This window comes from Vollenhovia emeryi, unplaced genomic scaffold, assembly GCF_000949405.1.
Source record: "Vollenhovia emeryi isolate VEMERY1.0 unplaced genomic scaffold, V.emery_V1.0 DF939162.1, whole genome shotgun sequence".
NCBI classification, from domain to species: Eukaryota; Metazoa; Arthropoda; class Insecta; order Hymenoptera; family Formicidae; genus Vollenhovia; species Vollenhovia emeryi.
The window spans coordinates 87,422-94,750 of record NW_011967204.1 but is presented as its reverse complement, the minus strand read 5'-3'; the positions used below and the strand labels follow the sequence as shown (position 1 = coordinate 94,750).

At 40.2% G+C, this 7,329-nt stretch overlaps 1 long non-coding RNA gene across 1 annotated transcript; it reads right to left on the bottom strand.

Annotated features, from left to right (window-relative positions):
• Positions 1–4,327: 4,327 nt before the first annotated feature.
• On the bottom strand, positions 4,328–7,114 carry LOC105564562. The gene is made up of 3 exons (XR_001009130.1): positions 6,476–7,114; positions 5,920–6,045; positions 4,328–5,843 (listed from the first exon to the last, which is right to left on the bottom strand). It is a non-coding gene; the product is annotated as an uncharacterized LOC105564562 (long non-coding RNA).
• Between the last annotated feature and the right edge of the window lie 215 nt (positions 7,115–7,329).

The following is a 7,329-nucleotide window of genomic DNA, read 5'->3' as shown; positions in this document are numbered from 1 at the left end:
AAGGGCGGCTAAATCGACTGGACATTTTTACGCAATAAAACGTAGCGGAATCCGTGCTCTTTGTCCCGGCACGATATTCCGTCGATAAACGCAACGGTTACTGTGGATAAAAGCAAGGTAGACCGTTTGCTTTTTCACGGGCGCGATACCATCAACGCGAATCCGCGCGACTTGCCGGCGATAATCAAACTTCTCTCACGCGCTAAAGGAGATAAAATTAAGATTGCCCCTCGCTTTCGATAAATATTGGATATACGGGTGATAGAAAAGTGCTTTCCACACGCAAAACTAATGAACTTCTAATCAATATGATTTGCATTCGCTTCTTTTTTTACTGCGTAAGTCATTTGTACGAACTGCGAAACTGTGAAATAATCAATGCTCGGGGCCTTACAGTCACCAATGTTCGCAACTTTAGCACAACTAATGCTTGAAACTCTAAAACAGCCAATGCTCGAAACTCTAGCATAATCCGTGTTAGAAACTTTGCGACCAACGGGATTCAATTTCGTAGTTTAGTAAAAGACAAATCGTGAAAACATTTATTCTATCAAAATTGTACGATTTAGCCATTTATGTTTCAATGCCATTGATTATCCTGGTTTCAAATTAGCGTAATAACATTTTTTACTCATATATTCTTTCTAATGGCCTTTTCTACCAATGTAGGTTAACTGTAATCTCGGTTTAATCCTTGGAATTAGGAAAAGATAAAAAGTAAGATAAACCATAAGTGTTTATCCACTTATGTCCATTTCTACCACCGTAGATTAACTTTAACCTCGGTTCAACGTATTTTTATCTAAATAATTATTTTTATCTTTTCCTTCTTTAAGACTAGAACAAGATAAAAAGCAAGTTGTCGGATTAAAGTTAATATACAATGGTGGAAGTAGACTGAAGTGGATAAATATTACTACAAAAATAAAAATATCGCCACTTCAAATAATACATTTGCAGTTACACACGAGTTTATGAAAATAGATTTTAAACGCTCTTCGAACGACACGAACCTGCTTCGAAAACATTACAATCCAATTGCTGCGCGATTAAAGGTAATATTCGAACGACCAATTTCATTAACGCTAAGAGATTGAATCATCGATCAAAATAGCAATTTCATAATTAAAGGCATTATTTAAAATAATCTTCGCTACATCCGTAGGCGGGAATTTCACAATCTTCAAATGAACAAAAATTTAATGAAAACTGATTGTATGTAAAACAAATTAATTTTTACAATCATGAATTGTAATATTTGTAAGCAGCAAGAAATATAAATTCACAAAATTCCATCGTGTAGCAAACAGGCAATTTCCTTAGCAATTTATGTGTACACAAAAGACGTATTTTGTCGCTCGCCTGAGTTAAAATGAAACATCAGGCTTACACTTGACTTAAGAAAGCTTAAACGCATCGCTGCTTTCCGCGTAATTGTAACGACTAAAATTGTAGGGTACTTTACTTGCAAAGTATAATCACATTTATTAGCATTGTTGTAATTATTATTATTATGATGAGCAAATTGATCGTCGAGAGATATTGCAGTCATATTTGCCCCCGCAATTACCGCGATTGATTCCTCTTACTTGCTCTGTCTTTCGTAGGTCTATCGGCGTAATTGATGATGATCATTAATATAGTGGATTTACCCGCTATAGTTAATAACGCTCCCCTTCCCCCTCGCCGTCCGCCAGTATAAATATAGCGACAATCATAAAATCATTACACGACGGGAGCGACGAACCGGCAAGGGATTTAATATCAATATTTCTAAGAAAATAATAAAGCGACGTGACAAAGTTGCTTAAGAGCCTGCTCGGCCAATAGGCAAGGATGAAGAAAAAAAACGCCCGCGCTCCGGATTGCGTCACGGCAAATCCGGCTGAGGGACGGCCGCGCGCGTATATCACGATATCACGCGTGTACGGTGTAAAAGGCATCGCATTGCCGTGTAATTAAGCCGCGACCAGTTTCGTTCGACAAGGCGCGCGGCTTTATAAATTACGGCCTCCATTAGCGCGTTTCTTTCCCCCGGGGTCTAATAATCGCGAGATCAGTGTGTAACTCGTTACACTGTAACCGAGTGCCGCGCTAAACAGTTCGAAAACTTAATATTACACGGCGGATAATTAAGACTCTAATGAAAGCGGTCTGAAAGCCGCGCCGCCGCGCCGCCGCGCGCCGCGCCGCGCCGTCACGAGAGAACGCACAAGAAGCGTCCGTCCGCGACAACGTTTCACATCCGCCGAGATCTCTCGGCGTGCCTTGCGCAGAGGTTGCGAAAACCTGAAACGTCCGCGCGTCCGAGGAAATACAAAACGCCTGCCGCTAATCAAAAAGCTACAATCTATTTCCCCCGCCGCACGATAAGCGTCTATTATACTCGCGCTTGCCCGATAGGCGCGTATTTCATTTAAACGCACGCTTCTTTCGCCCGCCCCTTTCTAATGATACTTAATCTAGGCTCCTTCATTACGGGAGCTTACGGCACGCAAGATTGATAACCAAATTGTACGTTTCGCCAAAGTATTCGAGTGCCATTATCCCCTGATACACTGTCACGGCCGCCGCCACGCAACCGCGCACGTTGCGTGCTCCGCAACGACACGCGTGGCAAATCGGAACCTGGCCGGATGTTAATCGCGATGGTAGCCCGTCTCCTCTGCGTGATCGGCGAAACCCGCGCCATTATAAGGCGCTGGCTACCGGTTCGACAGGCGTGTAAGTCGCGGCCCGTTGTGCCTGACGATCGCCATCAACACGTTTCTTATCAAAAACGATGTCGTAAATTTGTTACCTTCCGTCCGCGGCCACTTCTTCGCTGACGCGAGAAACGAAGTCACCCTCCGTGCAAAAATTGATGTCGCGGCGTACAATCGAACACGTACAAAGTCACGTACGTCCGTTTACGAGAGAAAATCAATATATCGTCGATATATCGATTTACCGCGCGAGCGTCACATATTTAACCCTTTGAAGCATACATTTTTTTATTGAATTATTTTTTGTGAAACTTTGTATAGAAGGATTTTTGGGGGTCGCTGATTACGAATCCGTTATCAGGTTTTCATAATTCAAAATGACGAATTCAAGATGATGGAATTCGAAACTTAAAAGAATAACATCGTTCAACTATAATTCAACTATGCTAAGAAACATTATTTAGATATTATTAGGACCCATGGAATCTAAATTCCAGTTGAAAATTCTTATAGAATATGGAATTTTAGAAACGTCTGGTTTTAGTTTGTGTTTCATATATCATGTGCATAAAAGTGTTTGATTTTCTGAATAACTAAACTTTTATGCAAATTAAATGTTTTATTTTTATTAATGAGGACAATGCAGTAATACTACATTTATACTTTGTAAAAATACACCGCCGTGTATCTTAAAATTTTTGCCAAGGTGTACAAATAAAATTATAAAGATATACTTTATCATTTGTATTAGAAAATTAAATTAAATTTTAATATTAGTCTTCTTATGCTAACAAACGTTGAGTTATGTGTTGCAAAAAAGCAGTACATGTTTGTCAAAAGTTTTGAAATCTTTCGGTCTTAAAAAAGTCCTTGTTATAAGTTTGCAAGTGTTTGCTTCATAAGTGTGTAATCAGTAAGTGTTTGAAATATAAATCCATTTGAATTTCTAACAATCAAACACAAATTGTGTTTTACTTCGATTCCGCTTGAGAATCACACGTACATATCTGTTTAATTTGACTAGTGCTTGGTTGTAGCAATACAATATTATAAGATTCTGCAATGTTTGATATCAGTCGTGTTTGAAAGTTAATCACTTTTATACAAGTGTTTGAAATTCAAACGCTTTTCCAATGGTATTTGATAAATGAAACATTTCTGATAACCCCATTCTTAGAGCGTGGGTTACCACCATACTTCAAAGGGTTAAATAATACCCTTGACCAGAAAATAAGAGGCTATTTCATCTACTTATTGAACAGAATCTCGATGACTAACTGCATCAATCTGAACCCCCTAACTAATTGGACTATCGATTTTAAATTGCTCAATTAAAGCATCATCTGTTGATTCCACCGTGAATTGATTGCTCCTGGAATAAAATCTATTTAGCGGAAAATTCATTTTCGGATCGTATAATCGAAAAAAGAGTTGTGATTGAATTTTTGCACCCAGAAATAAAGATTTAGTTATGTTAAACAAATGAGATACGTTTAAATCATGTTTTCTTGAATCTATTAAATTTTTATTTACTTCTAACAAAACATCCGCTAGATTTGCTGAAATAGATATGCATTCTCTTAGAGATTCCAGTCTCAATCAGATAACATTTCGGTTAAGGTAAAGAAATCATTTCTTTGAAATTAAATAAAAGTCTAGTGAGGTCCAAATTCAAACAAACATTTTTCTGGGCGTGGGCATTGTTGACAGCCACGCGGAAGATGTTGTACCCTCTAAAGTTTTTGGAACTCCATTGGAAGAAATACTTCACTCCAAAGCTCTATTTTTGTTTCAAAAACTTTAGAGAGTAAGACTAGTATACAGGGTATTCGGAAAGAAGGGGCCTCCGTATTATCTCCAGAAGTACACACTTTCACGGAAAATGACCCGAATAAAAGTTGTAGGGGTCCCTGTGATTCCCACATTACGCGATTTTCAGGAAGTGAACCCAACGAGGGTTAACTCATTAAAACTTTATACAGAAGTAAAGTAATATACTTGTGTATAATTCGTTTCAATTGCCATTCAAGTAGTTGAGATCTAAGAAAATATCACCTGTGCAAGCTGTCCATAATAATTAGGCACGGTACTGTATTTACAACACCTAGTAATGCTCGTATACTTGGCCTCCCTTCGTTTGCTTTTACGACGAGCGTTTGTCGCGTTTATTTTTAACAATACTCTGCTCGGTACATATTCAATGCCGCATAAATACAGTTCCATGTTCAAAGGAAATCGACTATGAATTGCTCCGACCCAATGCCCCTTGCATACTAAATTACCATTTGCAATAAGCGTGACTCCAGCAGTTACCGTATTCAAGAAACGTGATATACTGTAAAAGCACTTTAATTAAGCAAAAACGTCTCTGTACCGTAAGAGAGACTTCATTATAAATCCTCGGCGAGTTGGCGGATTGGTCCCCGGTGAATTGAGCGCGTTTTATTGGGCATTAAATGTTCCACAATGTCTCGGTTTACATCTTTCGCAGTGGGCAGGACGAACTCCGTGGATCCGTAATCCTAAACTTACGAGCATTGCTAAATACTAAACACGCCGAGCGTCGTGCATTGTGCGGGACCGCATCCTTAATCCCGCTAGGGTCGAGAACGCAATCGCGGCGCCGTATAGCATTCCCCTGGAAACGGAAAAGTTATCCGCGAGCTCGCAGGAGGCAGGCAAGGAAATTTGTGCGCGTGTCAGGATTATGCCGTGGGCGACGCCGTGAGGCGAATATATGGCTACATGCGGCGCGACGACGTTTCGGTCCGCTGTGCACGTACGGGATCCCGCGGTTATTCAATGCAACAAGGTTGCATTACGCTGCGGGAGTCGCGTCTGCCGGAATATGTGGCGGTGCCGCTACCTGCGCGCTATATGGCATCGGATTAACGTTATTATATTTCGTCGGTCGAGAAGCGAGATTTTGCCCACTCTCTTTCTCCCCTTCTTTTCCCTCTTGGGATACTGTGTTCCAGAGTATTAGAATCGTGCCATTTCGTTCCGGTTATATAGATTCCCTCGTAACGCAACAATATATTGAGAAATAATGTAAATCCAATATTCCCAACATTCCAACATTGCAAGATGGACGCCTCCTCTTATTTAGCACAATATGCACCCAGGAAAAAAGTTTCTCTGAAATCAAATAAATTTCCTTCGAATTTTTACCTTGCTAGATTTTTATTCCATTTCAAAGAAATGATTTCTTTACCTGGTAACGCAACAATACATTGGCGCAATATTGGGAAATAACGTAAATCTAATCCCAACATTCCAATATTGCAAGATGGACGCCTCCTCTTATTTAACACAATATGCACCCAGGAAAAAAGTTTCTCTGAAATCAAATAAATTTCCTTTGAATTTTTACCTTGCTAGATTTTTATTTTATTTCAAAGAGATGATTTCTTGACCAAATCTTTATTTGATTAAGACTGGACTCTCTAAGAGAGAATTAATTCACATCTACTTCTTCAAAGTCTCATTTATTTAACTTAAACAAATCTTTTATCTGGGTGTAATCAGCAATATTGGTCTAATATTGCATCAATATTCACATTACATGGCCATACAGTGGTTGGCCAATGCACTTTCAATATAAATCTAATATTAGAGAAAAATCCCTTATTATAAGATGGGTTTTCAACATCCAAATTCAATAACAAATCCTTTGCCGCAACGATTACACGTTACAACAATGAATTTTCCACTAAACAGAGATTTCACACCAAGAGCAATAAATTCTTGGTGGAGCCAACGGATAATACCTTAATTTAGCAGCAACCCTGTCTCATATTAGGACCATATCTCGTGATAGAGGACTTTCCTCTGCATAATTGCTATCGTGCAACATGTGCATTTATTCCATGGCCTTATCGACTTTCCATTGGGAAACGTTGGCCAATGCACTTCCGATATAATCAATATTGAAGCAATGTTTAATCAATGAACTGTTCTACTATTCTTAAACGAATATGGGTTTAATCCTCGCGCGAGCGGAACCTCTCTCCAATAAAGAAGCTCCATTTACAGACGGCGTGTTCTAACTGGCGATCAAACGATCCTGTCGCGTCGTTTCCGACCGAACGAGAATGGAATGGAACATCAGCACGATGCGTGGAAGAGGAGGTGCTCGATCCCGTGACGAAGTTATCGCCCGCGTCAAGTATACACCTTGCAACTTTACTCTCACGTTCAATGCGGAGAGAGAGACTCGCGCGAGTCGGATAACAGGGCGGTATTTCATCCGGCACCGAGACATTCATGTGCGTAACTGTGCTCTTTATTCGCCAGACGCGACCGGACTAAGTGCTCGGCGAGCGCGATATCTACTCGCGGGCATTATTCAAGCGGGGACGCGTAACGACCGCAATTCCGCGGCTGAGCGTAAAATCGCGAAATTCTGTCGGACCGCGCGCGTTCCGTTCTGCTTGCAATATCCTCTTTGAGATATCAAACGATCTCTGCAGCCCGCGACCAAGGCCGGAACTGATCCGTTGGACTTGGTCAAGTTCGAAAGAAACTCCACTGATCGTTATTACTGATACAATAATAACGAGCGAGAGGAGGACTCGAGTGTAAAATATTAAGCTGAAAAACTCGTTAACTTCCATTCGCTTCG